Consider the following 17,583-nt stretch of genomic DNA (forward strand, 5'->3'; position numbering starts at 1 on the left):
AATCTCCTCCACTTGTAGGTCTCTGAGCTGCAGCAACACCTAAGGGCTCTGACACACAGACACAAAAGAAACCATTGCTTTTAACCTACTCTTGGAGAGGAGAGAGTCTCCGACCCTGGATCTCAGGTCTTCTATGGAGGGACTGTCAGGAATCCTGTAAGAGCATCCCATCCACACAACCTCTTGCCATAAAAACAAAGCAGAATGTGTGGTGAAGGAACTCCGGGTTGACAGAGCCTTGTCCTTGCTTCAAGCAAAGTGCTAACAAGGTGCTGAACAGAGTGACGGTGGCACAAAGGTTAGCGCTTATGACTACGGATCAGAAGATTCTCGGTTACGGAAACCAAGAAACTGTATGAGAGAGTGCGTAAGTGTATGAGTGGCACTTGTGCAAGCGGAGCAGGGACGTGCCAGCGATCAGAATGAACTGGAGTTTGTGCCAAGACTGGGTTTCAAGTGTGGCTGTTCCCATATGGTTTAGCGGTTAGGATTCCTGGTTTTCACCCAGGCGGCCCGGGTTCGACTCCCGGTATGGGAAGGTTTGAGTGCTTTTGCTTCTGTCCTTTTTGGCCAGCGGTCGGACTGCAGCTACCTTATAGGATGTGGTTGTGGAACTGCCCCGTAAGCCTTCGATAGCTCAGTTGGTAGAGCGGAGGACTGTAGGTGGGATGATGGCAATCCTTAGGTCGCTGGTTCGACTCCGGCTCGAAGGACATCTTTTGCGCTCAGAGCCGCTTTCTTGCCTTCGCCAAGTTAGTTAACCACTCCTCAAAGTTCAGATTGGAGTTGAAAAGGAAGTTCCCTGACCGGGAATCGAACCCGGGCCGCGGCGGTGAGAGCGCCGAATCCTAACCACTAGACCACCAGGGAAGGTCTGCGTAAAGGTTGGCCTCAAGTCTAGCTGTGGGCCTCCACCCAGGTGTGCTGCAGCTGCTCTGACAAAAATAACTAACGTTTGCAACCTCCTCCTGGAGAAGAGAAAGTCTCAGAGCCTGGATCACAGTTCTTCTTGGGAGGGACTGTCACATGCTCGGTGTAAGAGCATCCTATCGGCACCACAACTTGCCATGACAACAAAGCACAGCATGCGTTGAATGAACTCCATGTTCACCGAGCCGTGTCCTCTTTCCAAGGAGCATGCTAATGAGCACTGCTGACGCGGACTGGGCCAGTGGCTCAATGGATAACACGTCTGACTATGGGTCAGAAGGTTTTAGGTTCGACTCCTGGCTGGCTCGTTCAGGATTTTTTTTTCGTTGCTCTCAGTGCAGTGCGGTCGCGGTTTGCCCCTGCCGGAGTTGTTCGGTTCTACTCTGGAGTGAATTGAGTTTCTGGGGCCGCCAGCACAGAGCCTGTGGGGTGCTCTCCTGGGTTCAAAGGCTGCCCCAATCGCTCTCATGTCTTGGTCCCGTACATCCCTCAGGACTTCCAGAAGAAACCAGTACAGCCACTCTCCTGGGAAGACGGCAGTGACAGCTTGTAGACCAAAATGTTTGCTGTGAGGCTAAGGCGTTCTACTGCCGCACAGATACGCATTCGAAAAGCAGACAATATTCAAAAACAAAGTGCCAACCTAAAACAAGATTGCAGTCAAAATGACCACCTCAGACAAGTGTGAGCAATGTTTCAGTCTCTGTTATACGTCGGCAAATATGCCACACAGTGCAGACGCTCATACTACTGAAAAGGAAGTTACCTGACTGAGAAAGGTATAAATAGAAATCGGAGCCTGCTCCAAACGACCTGGTCAGCTCCAAGTGGGCTGTAAAAACCTCCTGGAGTTTTCATTCATTTAATGTCTGGTACAAGACACTGCGTCCAACCAGTTATGTTTGAATGTCAAACCTACCCCAATCCTTAACCCAACCTCACAGTTTCCTGCTGTGTTTTATCAACCTCCCAACCTACCCCAACTCTTAACCCAACCTCACAGTAACAAACCTCCATGTGGGTTTCATTGATTCAATGTCTCGTACATGGCACACAATACAACCTATCGCAGTTTACTAAAATCAAACCTACTCCAGCCCTAGGCCCAACCTCACGGTAACCTGCTGTGTTTTATTCAATTTTACTCCTACCCCAACCCTAAACACAACCTCAGAGTAAGTAGTTTATATATTTTTTTTTATTTTTATAAATGTCTACTACAGCTACATCAATCGCAAACCCAGCCTACGTGCGGCATAAGTGCCTACCACTTAGAGGTCATCCAGCCGACTTGCAGTGTAATCTCCTCCACTTGTAGGTCTCTGAGCTGCAGCAACACCTAAGGGCTCTGACACACAGACACAAAAGAAACCATTGCTTTTAACCTACTCTTGGAGAGGAGAGAGTCTCCGACCCTGGATCTCAGGTCTTCTATGGAGGAACTGTCAGGAATCCTGTAAGAGCATCCCATCCACACAACCTCTTGCCATAAAAACAAAGCAGAATGTGTGGTGAAGGAACTCTGGGTTGACAGAGCCTTGTCCTTGCTTCAAGCAATGTGCTAACAAGGTGCTGAACAGAGTGACGGTGGCACAAAGGTTAGCGCTTATGACTTGGATCAGAAGATTGTCAGTTACGGAAACCAAGAAACTGTGTATGAGAGAGTGCGTAAGTGTATGAGTGGCACTTGTGCAAGCGGAGCAGGGACCCGCTAGCGATCAGAATGAACTGGAGTTTGTGCCAAGACTGGGTTTCAAGAGTGGCAGTTCCCATATGGTCTAGCGGTTAGTATTCCTGGTTTTCACCCAGGTGGCACGGGTTCGACTCCCGGTATGGGAAGGCTTGAGTGCTTTTGCTTCTGTCCTTTTTGGCCAGCGGTCGGACTGCAGCTACCTTATAGGATGTGGTTGTGGATCTGCACCGTAAGACTTCGATTAGCTCAGTTAGTAGAGCGGAGGACTGTAGGTGGGATGATGGCAATCCTTAGGTCGCTGGTTCGACTCCGGCTCGAAGGACATCTTTTGCGCTCAGAGCCGGTTTCTTGCCTTCGCCAAGTGAGTTAACCATTCCTCAAAGTTCAGCATGGAGGTGAAAAGGAAGTTCCCTGACTGAGAATCGAACCCGGGCCACGGCGGTGAGTGCACCGAATCCTAACCACTATACCACCAGGGAAGGTCTGGCTAAAGGTTGGCCTCAAGTCTAGGTGTGGGCCTCCAACCAGGTGTGCTGCAGCTGCTCTGACAGAAATAACTCCAACGTTTGCAACCTCCTCCTGGAAAAGAGAAAGTCTCAGAGCCTGGATCACAGTTCTTCTTGGGAGGGACTGTCACATGCTCGGTGTAAGACTATCCTATCGACACCACAACTTGCCATGACAACAAAGCACAGCATGCGTTGAAGGAACTCCATGTTCACCGAGCTGTGTCCTCTTTCCAAGCAGCATGCTAATGAGCACTGCTGACGCGGACTGGGCCAGGGGCGCAATGGATAACGCGTCTGACTATGGATCAGAAGATTCTAGATTCGACTCCTGGCTGGCCCATTCAGGATTTTTTTGCGTTGCTCTCAGTGCAGTGCGGTCGCGGTTTGCCCCTGCCTGAGTTGTTCGGTTCTACTCTGGAGTGAATCGAGTTTCTGGGGCCGCCAGCACAGAGCCTGTGGGGTGCTCTCCTGGGTTCAAAGGCTGCCCCAACTGCTCTAATGTCTTGGTCCCGTACATCCCTCAGGACTTCCAGAAGAAACCAGTACAGCCACTCTCCTGGGAAGATGGCAGTGACAGCTTGTAGACCAAAATGTTTGCTGTGAGGCTAAGGCGTTCTACTGCAGCACAGATACGCATTCGAAAAGCAGACAATATTCAAAAACAAAGTGCCAACCTAAAACAAGATTGCAGTCAAAATGACCACCTCAGACAAGTGTGAGCAATGTTTCAGTCTCTGTTATATGTCGGCAAATATGCCACACAGTGCAGACTGGGCCAGTGGCGCATACTGTCACCTGTAAGTTGTGGTTATTCTTGGTTACACCGGCCAATCACGTTCTGAGTTGGAACCAAGATTTTTTTTCATTCTTGGTCATGCTGGCCAATCACGTCCCGAGCTGGAACCAAGATTCACCCTATTCTTTGTTACGGCAGCCAATCATGTTTCGAGTTACAATGAACGCTATGGCCAATCAGAGCCCTTATACCATTCAAGATTTGTACTGTAATAACAGATTTCGTTGCAGATTAATTCGGACAACAATTGCAAACTAAGTATTTTTATAACAAGTTGGTTTAAATGAATAACCATTACAGTAACGTTGAATACTACACTGTTAAAAATTGTCCCGTTAAAAAACAGTAAAATACTGCCAGCTGCAGTTGCCAGCAATGTACTGTTATTTTACAGTATGTTGCTGTAAAAATACATGGACTATATTGATTTACACAATACTCAAGTTAACTCATTTTGCTCACTGAAGGCAACTGCCTCAACTTGGTCAACTGCTGAATGAGTTTATGAGGTAATGTGCTATACATGCTTAGACGCATACTTATAATGATAACTTATTTTAGTTAATTAGAAAAGTTCGGTTTAACTCTAATGTCTTATTTTTCACAACAGCACACATACATGTAAATCTGGAATCACCAGAGAGATTCTGACTGCATCAGCAACTAAACAGCCGCTATCTTTAAATAGAAAAAAACCATGCAGAATAACATCAGCAGTTCATCTTTAACTCATACACTGGCTCTACTCTCCTCCACAACGGTGACAGACAGAAGAAATTAGCTTCAGGTCTTACAGTAAAATACTGTTTTTTCCTTGATTTAACAGTAATCTACTGGCAGCTGTGGTTGCCAGCAATCTACTGTTTTTTTACAGTCTACTTCCATAGTTTAAGTTAACAGTATATTACTGTTAAAATACATTTTACACTGTGTTTTTACCTCTCACACCTTTAACCCTTTTAACCCCAGAGCATATACTTCAGTTTTTATTGAAGTGTCCACACTACTGAGTGTTCAAGAAACATGTAGCAAAGCTGAAGTAAATTCATTAATTAACTGACTAATTAAATGATAATTGAGGATTAACAATGAACAAATGAAGAAATACTGAAAGGAAAAAACAAGAACAGAACATACAAAACTTTAGTCACAGCTTTATAATGAAATAACCTGAAGAACAACAAATGATTAAATCATTTAAATGATTAGCGGATGATTAAACAACTCTACAAACATCATCACCAGCTACACTTATTACTTAATACATGTATTTTTGTATAACATCTACTAAAGTTCTTCTTGAGAAAAAGTTAAAGGGTTACGTCACCATCATGGAGAACAGAGTTTGCTTTAGTTGGGCTCTTAGCCCTGTCATTTTTATCATTTATATATCTTGGCTGCTGCAATTGTTAAGAACTTAGTTTATAAAGCTCCTTTGTTGTGGCAAGCCAGCCAAAAACCTAACTAAGATCTGGTGATGTTCATGTTGCTATTAAATGGCAGAGTCTGTTCTCATTCCGTATAATAAAATTTACTGCTCCTATTCAATGTTAAATCTATTGTTTTACATTATATGTATATATATATATATATATATATATATGGCAATGATTTCTGGAAGTTTTTAAGAATATCTTGGACAATAACACTGCTCTATGGTGTAAATCGCACTCAAAGAGACATCAATAATCAGCATATGAACCTCAATAATGGTGAAAACAAATTTAACAAAATTAACAGTTTAACTCACAAACAGGCAACTGAAAGTCTAAACATAAACAACAGCAGAATAAAACACAAATAAAGAAAACTGTTAGACCATTATACAACATTTATTTATACCGCAATGCATACTGGGATATTTGTACAGTGCCACTCCCAGCATGCATTGCAGCATGAAACATTTGAGATGTTACCATTGTTGAGATACAAGGTCAGATTCATGAGGTCTGAGTGTGTATTTGTCATAACTGAACTGTTTTTGTATGTTATTTCTTAACTGTTAAGTAATTACGGAGGTATCTTTTCTGTTTCCACTTCTCATTAATTAAATTAATACCTGCAACTAAGCATAAAATCTATTGAATGAGGCCCTTCTTCCAGATTTATACCAAAACATTTATCAGAACTAATTTCAGACAAATAGATTTATCTATTTATTGACTTCCCAACTTTATTGCTATAGTACAAACGTTTTGTAAACTCTGTATTCAAGCAGATGGAAAGTCTTCTTAAATGAGCTCAAGGGTGAAGAGCCCAACTAAACCAGCCCCTCACTCCATTACGGTGACACAAAAAACACCTTAATTTCTGTTGGATCTCAATGAGAATATTATGGAAGTCAAATCAGTCAGTAATAAATGTGTCTGCTGTTGTTTGTGGAGTTGTTTAATGATCCTCTGCTGAGACTGAAGCTGTTTTATTTTATTTTATTTTATTTAATGTTGTAACTCAAGTCACTGTTTGTGTTTCTTGTTTATTTTCTTCAGTAATTGTAATTATTAACAGCAGGTGTTCATCAGTGTCTGAATTCACTCATTAGTGTTCATTAAAACTGTCAGGTGAACTATATTAGTTAACTAGTGTATGAAATAGTGAACAAGGACACAAAGCGTGATTTCAAACACAGACTTCAAAACATAGAATCTGAACTCTGTTAGCTCACAGTTTTCAGCAGTTGGTTACTTTCTCGAAAACAAAAATGTTACCCAGAAAGCACTGTTTTTAACAGAATATTACTGTTTTAGTGAAAAAACATTATTTTACCGTAGAATCTGACCGTTTTTTAACAGCAATTGTTTACAGTGTAGGCAGCCGCACACTTGACCCGTGTGCATAGAGTAGGTGAGTTCAAAGTCCCTTTAAGATATTCTATAGTCTGAAACAAATTCAAGGCCACCAATTTTTTTAAACAAATTATTTGGGATATGATAAAATATTGAATAAGGCTTAGCTAAACACTCTTTCAATCATTTAACTCTAAAAGTGCCATGAAGACATTCAAAATCGATTGCTTTTAAACCTCCATATTCATACTCTTTGATCATATGGTTCTTACGTAAATAATGTGATTTATTTTTTCAAATAAATTTAAATAATATTGAATTAATAGACTGAACTATTTTGGGAGGAGTATATAAAGGATAAGTTAAATATATAATTTTAGATAATCCCAGTCAAAAGAATTGAACCCAATATGGAAATGTCTCTATCTAGCCAATGATTTAGGGATTTTTCCATCCCTTCCATTTTAATATTAAAAATTTGCACATTCTCTATGAACAGAATTTTTGGTGATGGTAACTCCCAAATATTTAACTTCTTCTTTTACTAGAATACCCTCTAATTCTCTTAAAGTACAATTCTGAATAGTTAATTGTCACAGTGAAACTAAGACACTGTGACTAACAAACACGCATCACATTGCACTCATACATAAAATACACACTTTTAAACATGGACCTTTGTGTTATTTGTATTGTGCATGTGTGTGTTTGTGTAATGTGTATATGTTTTTTTTTTCTGTCCAGATTAGCATTGTGTTTATGTAAAAATTTCACTTATGTCAAACAATAGCCCATATGAACACTGAAATAACCACAGACACATTTTCTTTCAAACTTCATTTATTAACCAAACATATAGAGTTTACATATACTTACCAGTTTCCTATTCTCAGCACCAAACCTGTTTAACTTTCCAACAAAGCCATTTATACAGATTTTTCCCGCCTTCACTTTGGAGCAGCCATTTTCCATAACATCATCAGGGTCACAACCCCCTGGTCAGTAAATAAAAATCACAGTTTTGTTGTTTAAATTTGTATTGGTTATTTGTTGTGTTGTATTTTCGGTTTTGTATGAATATTCATTTACTTGCATTAATTTATATTTCTGTTGAATGTCTTTTTATGTATTTTTTTGTCTACATGGTAACCCACTACCAGTGAAATGGTTTAACCCATGGGCGGGGCCAATACAATAAAATGGCCCCAAACATTCACTTGAGGTGGGTAGTTGTAGGAGAAGGTTGTGTTTTTGTCAGTATAGGTAGCAGTTTTTGTTCAGGTCATATACTTGATTTAGCTGAACAAGCCTGTATATACATTGTAAATATTGAATAGTTTATTTTTCTTTATTGTTATTTTGTCACTTTCACCTGTTTTGCTGGATTTTTGTTTTCACTTTGTTTAAATAAATCACTCTTCACTTTCACCAGCGGCTTCTGTGACACCTTTTTGCCTCCATCCACCCGGTCAATCGTAAGATTAATATTCCACATTTTCTTAGGTTTAAGGTGAATTCAGAAGCTTTAGGAAACAGAAATTTTGACAAGAGCTAAAGGGAGCACCTCCCTTTTTTAAAGAATTAATAGTGTCATCAGCAAACTGACTTAAACTAAAAGTCCTACCAGGTATATCAATACCTAAAGTGTACTCTGAATTTTTTAAATATAATGACATAAGTTCAACAGCTATATTAAAAAGTAAAGGTGAGATGGGACATCCTTGACGGATTCCTCTTTCGATGTAAACTCTAGGAGATGATCCTGAATTCAGAGATTTACTACTGAATATATCAGTATAGAACATGGAAATTACCCTACAAAAGCTCGGACTAAACCCAAAAGTTTCTAAAGATTTTCTAAAGACAAAAAAGGATGCTCAAGGGTATCAAATGACTTGAAAAAGTCTAGAAATAGAAATAAACTTGTCTGAGGAATTAAATACCTATAATCGAGCATATCAACTATCAGTCTGATATGATTGTGAATACTTCTCCCTTTAATAAAAGCTGATTGTGTTTCATTAATTTTCTCGCCTATACCTTTTTTTGAGTCTATTGGCAAATACATGAGAGAGCAATTTAAAATCATTGGGCAAAAGAGTTATCGGTCTCCAATTATTTAAAAATAATTGGTCTTTGCTTGGCTTTGGAACTAAATGATTAAACCCTGCTTCATAGAAGTCGATAGTTCTCTTTCTCTATACATTCCTTAAGTGCTTCAAAAACTAAAAATCTCATCTCTGGCCAAAAATGTTTATAAATCTCAACTGTGATTTCATCTGTACCTGGGGATTTTCCATTGAACATTTGAGAAATAGCAACATCAAGTTCAGAGATAACAATGTCAGATTCCATCATTTCTCGGAAGCTGTTATCTATAATAGGAACTTTATCTTTTAAAAAGGAAAATAAAAAGTCACAATCACTCTCATTAAATTTTGACTTACATAATAATATGAATAGATGTGATCATCAATCAAAGTTTTCTCTTCACTTACATTGTTATTTATGCTAAGTTTATTAATAGTTTTTGAAGATTGTCTATGTTTTACTAAATTAAAAAAATATATATGAAGAATTTTTCTCCCCCTCCTCTATCCATTTCACTCTAGATAGTAAAGCTCCTTTAGCTTTCTCTGTATAGTAGTCATCCAACTCTGATGGCAAAATACGAAGTTCATTTTGTTCTATATCTCCAAGAAAATCTTTATCACCAAGGTCATTTAATCTAGATAAAACTGTTAACTGTCTTTTTTTCCTAACAGAGGAAAACAATAGCTCATTACAGCAGAGCCATTTTTTAACTCGATTCATTTTCAATTTGAGAAAAGCATGTGGCAAAAGAAAAAGAAAACCAAGCAGCAAATAGGGAGAAAAGCATTTGCCAAATGCTTATTTAAAAAGCTGTTTAAAATGTGTTTTGTGATTTATTAATAAAATTTTTTACTGTTTGATTAATCAGCCTTTAAAACATGAATTAAATAAAAATACAGTAATAAAAGTGTATATTTATTTATACATTTAAAATGTTTTTGTAATGCATTGTTTTATTGCCTAATAAAATGACTTTTAACCCTCTGGGGTCTGAGGGTGTTTTGGGGCTCTGGAGAAGTTTTGACATGCACTGACATTTGTGTTGTTTTCAGTATCTTAAAAACATTTTAATGGCTAATGTGTGATAACACTGTAAACAGCACAAGTTGGTTTACAATAATACCTAAGCAGCATGTTTGTATGTGTTTGTGTTTTTGAGAAAGAAACGTTTATGCGTGGTTAGTGAAAAACTAAAATTTTGAAATCCCTGAAACAAGGCTGTGAAACACACAGAGAACATTTGTGCACAAGACTTTTGAGAACTGGATCTGGTAGTCTAGTGTTTTTGCTTCAAAATGATGTGAGAATCATCTTGTTCACTTACTCACAAAAAACAATTCTATGAATTAAAATTTCTAAGTCACTTTCTGTGTGAAAATAGTTTATGCGAGAAGGCGTGAACTATCATTACTATGCAGTGAGTAACACCAGAGAAGACAAAGACCTGCATAATGAGCCATCAGACAGGTATGTGACTAAGAGTTTCAAGAAAGAATCTGAGAAAAAATAAGTTTATTTATATATTTTTATTTTTATATTGTGTTTATTTTTATATTATTTTTATATTGTGCTTCTTCACCTGTGTAGCATGCCATCGTTCAAACAAAATAAGTAACTATAATAAAGCTTGTCGTTTGATGCCATGTCTCGGGGAGCGTTTACATTATCACCTGGCTCACCTCAGTTCATTTTCATATGAAATGCGCCTTCACTGCGGGCGGGATCACGTTCGCTGTAATGAGGCGACAGGAGAATCAGTACCTGCCCTTACTTTTATACGAATTACTTGAAAGATTATTTGTTTTCGACTTATATTGGTTAATGCAAAAGTAGACATATCAAGCTTTCTTTAGAAACATCTCACATGTTTCTTTGGCGAGTATTTGCTGAGTTTCAATTCATTTTAATGACGTGTTTTTCCTGACACAGTCTACTGTTGCGCGCTCCTCATGCAGGCTGTTTGTAATGTCAAAGCTTCGTGGGCCTGGTCGCAATAACTCTAATGAGCTCAGACTGAGAAGCTAGACATAGCGTTGCTTTCATACTGATTACTTTATCAAACAATATTTGTTTTCAACATGCATAGCTGCGTGTAAAAGTAGACACTTCAAGCTTTATAAAGATATGTGTCTCGTGTCTGGGTGTATTGTTTTCGCGGAGTTTCAGCGCATTTTGCTGACACGTTTCTAAAAACAGTTCACGGAGAGAGAAAAGACAGAATGCCTACACTGTTTATTATCCTAGATTTGCAAAAGCACACACATTTGTTTTTGTTGTGAGTGTACACATTTAAAAAGAAGACACCTAACAGATTCGATTGATGTATTGATCTTATATGTACGATCAAAACTGAAAGTGTAATTTAGGTTCATTTCAGCTCAATGAGGTAAAAACTTGTCAGAACGCGTATACGCTGTCTTCGACCCCAGGGCGTTAAAAACACAATTTAAACATATCTATTTATTTGTCCATTTAAATTGTGATTTATGTATATACATTTTTATGCTGGGCGAAGCAGTGGCGCAGTAGGTAGTGCTGTCGCCTCACAGCAAGAAGGTCGCTGGTTCAAGCCTCGGTTCAGTTGGTGTTGCTGTGTGGAGTTTGCATGTTCTCCCTGCATTCACGTGGGTTTCCTTAGGGTGCTCCAGTTTCCACCACAGTCCAAAGACATGTGGTACAGGTGAATTGGATAGGCTAGTGTGTGTGTGTGTGTGTGTGTGTGTGTGTGTGTGTGTGTGTGTGTGTGTGTGTGTGTGTGTGTGTGTGTGTGTGTGTGTGTGTGTGTGTGTGTGTGTGTGTGTGTGTGTGTGTGTGTGTGTGTGTGTGTGTGTGTGTGTGTGTGTGTGTGTGTGTGTGTGTGTGTGTGTGTGTGTGTGTGTGTGTGTGTGTGTGTGTGTGTGTGTGTGTGTGTGTGTGTGTGTGTGTGTGTGTGTGTGTGTGTGTGTGTGTGTGTGTGTGTGTGTGTGTGTGTGTGTGTGTGTGTGTGTGTGTGTGTGTTTCCAGACATGGGTTGCGGCTGAAAGGGCATCCGCTGTGTAAAAACTTGCTTGATAAGCTGGAAGAGTAGCAACATAAAACAGGAATTGTAGCAACATAAAACAGGAATTGCATTGGCCAGGAATGGGACCCAGGTCTCCCACGTGGCAGGCAAGAATTCTACCACTGAACCACCAATGCTGATATGCTCATACTGCTGCCCTAGTGGGGTGTGATTGCTGCAAGGCTGATACCCAGAGCTGGAAGAGCAGCTACACAAAACAGGAATTGCATTGGCTGGGAACCGGGCCCAGGTCTCCCACGTGGGAGGCGAGAACTCTACCACTGGACCACCAATGCTGATATGCTTATACTGCAGCCCCAGTGGGGTGTGATTGCTGCAACGCTGTTACCCAGAGCTGGAAGAGTAGCAACACAAAACAGGATTTGTAATGGACGAGAATCGGACTACGGTCTTCCGCGTGGCAGGGTGAGAAATCTACCACTGAACAACCAATGCTGATATGTTTAAGCTGCAGCCCTAGTGGGGTGTGATTGCTGCAAGGCTGATACCCAGAGCTGGAAGAGTAGCAACACAAAACAGGAATTGCATTGACCGGGAATCGGACCCGGGTCTCCCGCGTGGCAGGCAAGAATTCTACCACTGAACCACCAATGCTGATAAGCTTATGCTACAGCCCTAGTGGGGTGTGATTGCTGCAAGGCTGTTACCCAGAGCTGGAAGAGTAGCAACACAAAACAGGAAAAGCATTGGGTGGGAATTGGACCCGGGTCTCGCGTGTAGCAGGCAAGGTTCCTACCACTGAACCACCAATGCTGACCTATGTTGTTCCTTGCCTTTGTATTGTGTGAGTGCTAAAGGGCCGTCAACCAGAGCTGAAAAAGGAGCCACACAAAACTGCACATGTTTTAGCCGGGAATCGACTCTAGGTCTCCTACGTGGCAGGCGAGCATTCTACCACTGAACCACCAATGCTGATATGCTTATCCTGCAGCCCTAGTGGGTTGTGATTGCTGCAAGGCTGTTACCCAGAGCTGGAAGAGTAACAACACAAAAACACACTTGCATTGGCCGGGAATCGGACCTGGGTCTCCCGCATGGCAGGTGAGAATTCTACCACTAAACCACCAATGCTGATATGCTTATAATGGATCCCTATTGGGGTGTGATTGCTGCAAGGCTGTTACCCAGAGCTGGAAGAGTAGCAACACAAAACAGGAAATGCATTGGCCAGGAATCGGACCCGGGTCTCCCACGTGGCAGGCGAGAATTCTTCCACTGAACCACCAATGCTGACCGATGTTGTGTTTTGCCTTTTTGTTGTGTGAGTGCTAAAAGGCCGTCAACCAGAGCTGAAAGAGTAGCAACACAAAATAGGAATTGGAATGGACGGGAATCTGACCAGAGTCTTTCACGGGGGAGGCGAGAAATCTACCACTGAACCACCATTGCTGATATGCTTATTCTGCAGCCCTAGTGGGGTGTGATTGATGCAAGGCTGTTACCCAAAGCTGAAAGAGTAACTACACAAAACAGCACCTGCATTGGCCGGGAATCAGACCCGGGTCTCCCGCGTGGCAGGCGAGATTTCTACCACTGAATCACCAATGCTGATATGCTTATATTGCCGCCCTAGTGGGGTGTGATTACTGCAAGGCTGTTACCCAGAGCTGGAAGAGTAGCTACACAAAACAGGAATTGTAATGGACAGGAATCGGACCATGGTCTTCTGTGTGGCAGGCAAATAATCTACCACTGAACCAACAATGCTAATATGCTTATGCTACAGCCCTAGTGGGGTGTGATTGATGCAAGGCTGTTACCCAGAGCTGGAAGAGTAGCAACACAAAACAGGAATTGCATTGGCCGGGAATCGGACCCGGGTCTCCCACGTGGCAGGCGAGAATTCTACCACTGAACCACCAATGCAGACCCATGTTCTCCCTTGCCTTTGTGTTGTGTGAGTGCTAAAAGGCCGTCAACCAGAGCTGAAAAAGGAGCCACACAAAACTGCACTTGTATTAGCCAGGAAGCGACTCAAGGTCTACCGCGTGGCAGGCAAGAATTCTACAACTAAACCACCAATGCTGATATGGTTTTACTGCAGCCCTAGTGGGTTGTGATTGCTGCAAGGCTGTTACCCAGTGCTGGAAGAGTAGCAACCAAAATCAGAAGGTGCATTGGCCGGGAAACAGACCTGGGTCTCCCGCGTGGCGGGCAAGAATTCTACCACTAAACGACCAATGCTGATCTATGTTGTTCCTTGCCTTTATGTTGTGTGAGTGCTAAAAGGCCATCAACCAGAGCTGAAACAGGAGCCACTCAAAAATGCACATGTTTTAGCCGGGAATCGACTCTATGTCTCCTATGTGGCAGGCGAGCATTCTACCACTGAACCACCAATGCTGATATGCTTATTCTGCAGCTCTAGTGGGTTGTGATTGCTGAAAGGCTGTTACCCAGAGCTGGAAGAGTAACAACACAAAACAGGAATTGGAATGGACGGGAATCGGACCAGGGTCTTCCGCGTGGCAGGCGAGAAATCTACCACTGAACCACCAACGCTGATATGGTTATTCTGCAGCCCTAGTGGGGTGTGATTGATGCAAGGCTGTTTTTCCAGAGCTGGAAGAGTAGCAACACAAAACCACACTTGCATTGTCCGGGAATCGGACCTGGGTCTCCCGCATGGCAGGTGAGAATTCTACCACTGAACCACCAATGCTGATATGCTTATACTGGATCCCTATTGGGGTGTGATTGCTGCAAGGCTGTTACCCAGAGCTGGAAGAGTAGCAACACAAAACAGGAAATGCATTGGCCAGGAATCGGACCCGGGTCTCCCGCGTGGCAGGCAAGAATTCTTCCACTGAACCACCAATGCTGATATGCTCATACTGCTGCCCTAGTGGGGTGTGATTGCTGCAAGGCTGATACCCAGAGCTGGAAGAGCAGCTACACAAAACAGGAATTGCATTGGCTGGGAACCGGGCCCAGGTCTCCCACGTGGGAGGCGAGAACTCTACCACTGGACCACCAATGCTGATATGCTTATACTGCAGCCCCAGTGGGGTGTGATTGCTGCAACGCTGTTACCCAGAGCTGGAAGAGTAGCAACACAAAACAGGATTTGTAATGGACGAGAATCGGACTACGGTCTTCCGCGTGGCAGGGTGAGAAATCTACCACTGAACAACCAATGCTGATATGTTTAAGCTGCAGCCCTAGTGGGGTGTGATTGCTGCAAGGCTGATACCCAGAGCTGGAAGAGTAGCAACACAAAACAGGAATTGCATTGACCGGGAATCGGACCCGGGTCTCCCGCGTGGCAGGCAAGAATTCTACCACTGAACCACCAATGCTGATAAGCTTATGCTACAGCCCTAGTGGGGTGTGATTGCTGCAAGGCTGTTACCCAGAGCTGGAAGAGTAGCAACACAAAACAGGAAAAGCATTGGGTGGGAATTGGACCCGGGTCTCGCGTGTAGCAGGCAAGGTTCCTACCACTGAACCACCAATGCTGACCTATGTTGTTCCTTGCCTTTGTATTGTGTGAGTGCTAAAGGGCCGTCAACCAGAGCTGAAAAAGGAGCCACACAAAACTGCACATGTTTTAGCCGGGAATCGACTCTAGGTCTCCTACGTGGCAGGCGAGCATTCTACCACTGAACCACCAATGCTGATATGCTTATCCTGCAGCCCTAGTGGGTTGTGATTGCTGCAAGGCTGTTACCCAGAGCTGGAAGAGTAACAACACAAAAACACACTTGCATTGGCCGGGAATCGGACCTGGGTCTCCCGCATGGCAGGTGAGAATTCTACCACTAAACCACCAATGCTGATATGCTTATAATGGATCCCTATTGGGGTGTGATTGCTGCAAGGCTGTTACCCAGAGCTGGAAGAGTAGCAACACAAAACAGGAAATGCATTGGCCAGGAATCGGACCCGGGTCTCCCACGTGGCAGGCGAGAATTCTTCCACTGAACCACCAATGCTGACCGATGTTGTGTTTTGCCTTTTTGTTGTGTGAGTGCTAAAAGGCCGTCAACCAGAGCTGAAAGAGTAGCAACACAAAATAGGAATTGGAATGGACGGGAATCTGACCAGAGTCTTTCACGGGGGAGGCGAGAAATCTACCACTGAACCACCATTGCTGATATGCTTATTCTGCAGCCCTAGTGGGGTGTGATTGATGCAAGGCTGTTACCCAAAGCTGAAAGAGTAACTACACAAAACAGCACCTGCATTGGCCGGGAATCAGACCCGGGTCTCCCGCGTGGCAGGCGAGATTTCTACCACTGAATCACCAATGCTGATATGCTTATATTGCCGCCCTAGTGGGGTGTGATTACTGCAAGGCTGTTACCCAGAGCTGGAAGAGTAGCTACACAAAACAGGAATTGTAATGGACAGGAATCGGACCATGGTCTTCTGTGTGGCAGGCAAATAATCTACCACTGAACCAACAATGCTAATATGCTTATGCTACAGCCCTAGTGGGGTGTGATTGATGCAAGGCTGTTACCCAGAGCTGGAAGAGTAGCAACACAAAACAGGAATTGCATTGGCCGGGAATCGGACCCGGGTCTCCCACGTGGCAGGCGAGAATTCTACCACTGAACCACCATTGCAGACCCATGTTCTCCCTTGCCTTTGTGTTGTGTGAGTGCTAAAAGGCCGTCAACCAGAGCTGAAAAAGGAGCCACACAAAACTGCACTTGTATTAGCCAGGAAGCGACTCAAGGTCTACCGCGTGGCAGGCAAGAATTCTACAACTAAACCACCAATGCTGATATGGTTTTACTGCAGCCCTAGTGGGTTGTGATTGCTGCAAGGCTGTTACCCAGTGCTGGAAGAGTAGCAACCAAAATCAGAAGGTGCATTGGCCGGGAAACAGACCTGGGTCTCCCGCGTGGCAGGCAAGAATTCTACCACTAAACGACCAATGCTGATCTATGTTGTTCCTTGCCTTTATGTTGTGTGAGTGCTAAAAGGCCATCAACCAGAGCTGAAACAGGAGCCACTCAAAAATGCACATGTTTTAGCCGGGAATCGACTCTATGTCTCCTATGTGGCAGGCGAGCATTCTACCACTGAACCACCAATGCTGATATGCTTATTCTGCAGCTCTAGTGGGTTGTGATTGCTGAAAGGCTGTTACCCAGAGCTGGAAGAGTAACAACACAAAACAGGAATTGGAATGGACGGGAATCGGACCAGGGTCTTCCGCGTGGCAGGCGAGAAATCTACCACTGAACCACCAACGCTGATATGGTTATTCTGCAGCCCTAGTGGGGTGTGATTGATGCAAGGCTGTTTTTCCAGAGCTGGAAGAGTAGCAACACAAAACCACACTTGCATTGTCCGGGAATCGGACCTGGGTCTCCCGCATGGCAGGTGAGAATTCTACCACTGAACCACCAATGCTGATATGCTTATACTGGATCCCTATTGGGGTGTGATTGCTGCAAGGCTGTTACCCAGAGCTGGAAGAGTAGCAACACAAAACAGGAAATGCATTGGCCAGGAATCGGACCCGGGTCTCCCGCGTGGCAGGCAAGAATTCTTCCACTGAACCACCAATGCTAACCGATGTTGTGTTTTGCCTTTTTGTTGTGTGAGTGCTAAAAGGCTGTCAACCAGAGCTGGAAGAGTAGCTACACAAAACAGGAATTGCATTGGCCGGGAATAAGACCCAGGTCTCCCACGCGGCAGGTGAGAATTCTACCACTGAACCACCTATGCCGACCGAAGTTGTTTTTTTGGCTTTGTGT

At 43.0% G+C, this 17,583-nt stretch overlaps 1 protein-coding gene and 8 non-coding genes across 9 annotated transcripts in view; 5 read left to right on the plus strand and 4 right to left on the minus strand.

Annotated features, from left to right (window-relative positions):
* Window positions 1-17,583, plus strand: part of LOC137491231 (uncharacterized) — a 498,327-nt gene that overhangs the window by 269,477 nt on the left and 211,267 nt on the right. The window lies entirely within an intron of this gene.
* Window positions 467-538, plus strand: trnae-uuc (transfer RNA glutamic acid (anticodon UUC)). Its single transcript has one exon. It is a non-coding gene; the product is annotated as a tRNA-Glu (tRNA).
* trnay-gua (transfer RNA tyrosine (anticodon GUA)) lies at window positions 627-713 on the plus strand. Its single transcript is given in 2 exon segments — window positions 627-663; window positions 678-713. It is a non-coding gene; the product is annotated as a tRNA-Tyr (tRNA).
* On the minus strand, window positions 799-870 carry trnae-cuc (transfer RNA glutamic acid (anticodon CUC)). Its single transcript has one exon. It is a non-coding gene; the product is annotated as a tRNA-Glu (tRNA).
* trnae-uuc (transfer RNA glutamic acid (anticodon UUC)) lies at window positions 2,698-2,769 on the plus strand. Its single transcript has one exon. It is a non-coding gene; the product is annotated as a tRNA-Glu (tRNA).
* Window positions 2,858-2,945, plus strand: trnay-gua (transfer RNA tyrosine (anticodon GUA)). Its single transcript is given in 2 exon segments — window positions 2,858-2,895; window positions 2,910-2,945. It is a non-coding gene; the product is annotated as a tRNA-Tyr (tRNA).
* On the minus strand, window positions 12,393-12,463 carry trnag-gcc (transfer RNA glycine (anticodon GCC)). Its single transcript has one exon. It is a non-coding gene; the product is annotated as a tRNA-Gly (tRNA).
* On the minus strand, window positions 13,665-13,735 carry trnag-gcc (transfer RNA glycine (anticodon GCC)). Its single transcript has one exon. It is a non-coding gene; the product is annotated as a tRNA-Gly (tRNA).
* Window positions 15,098-15,168, minus strand: trnag-gcc (transfer RNA glycine (anticodon GCC)). Its single transcript has one exon. It is a non-coding gene; the product is annotated as a tRNA-Gly (tRNA).

Source organism: Danio rerio, chromosome 4 (assembly GCF_049306965.1).
Source record: "Danio rerio strain Tuebingen ecotype United States chromosome 4, GRCz12tu, whole genome shotgun sequence".
Taxonomy (NCBI): domain Eukaryota; kingdom Metazoa; phylum Chordata; class Actinopteri; order Cypriniformes; family Danionidae; genus Danio; species Danio rerio.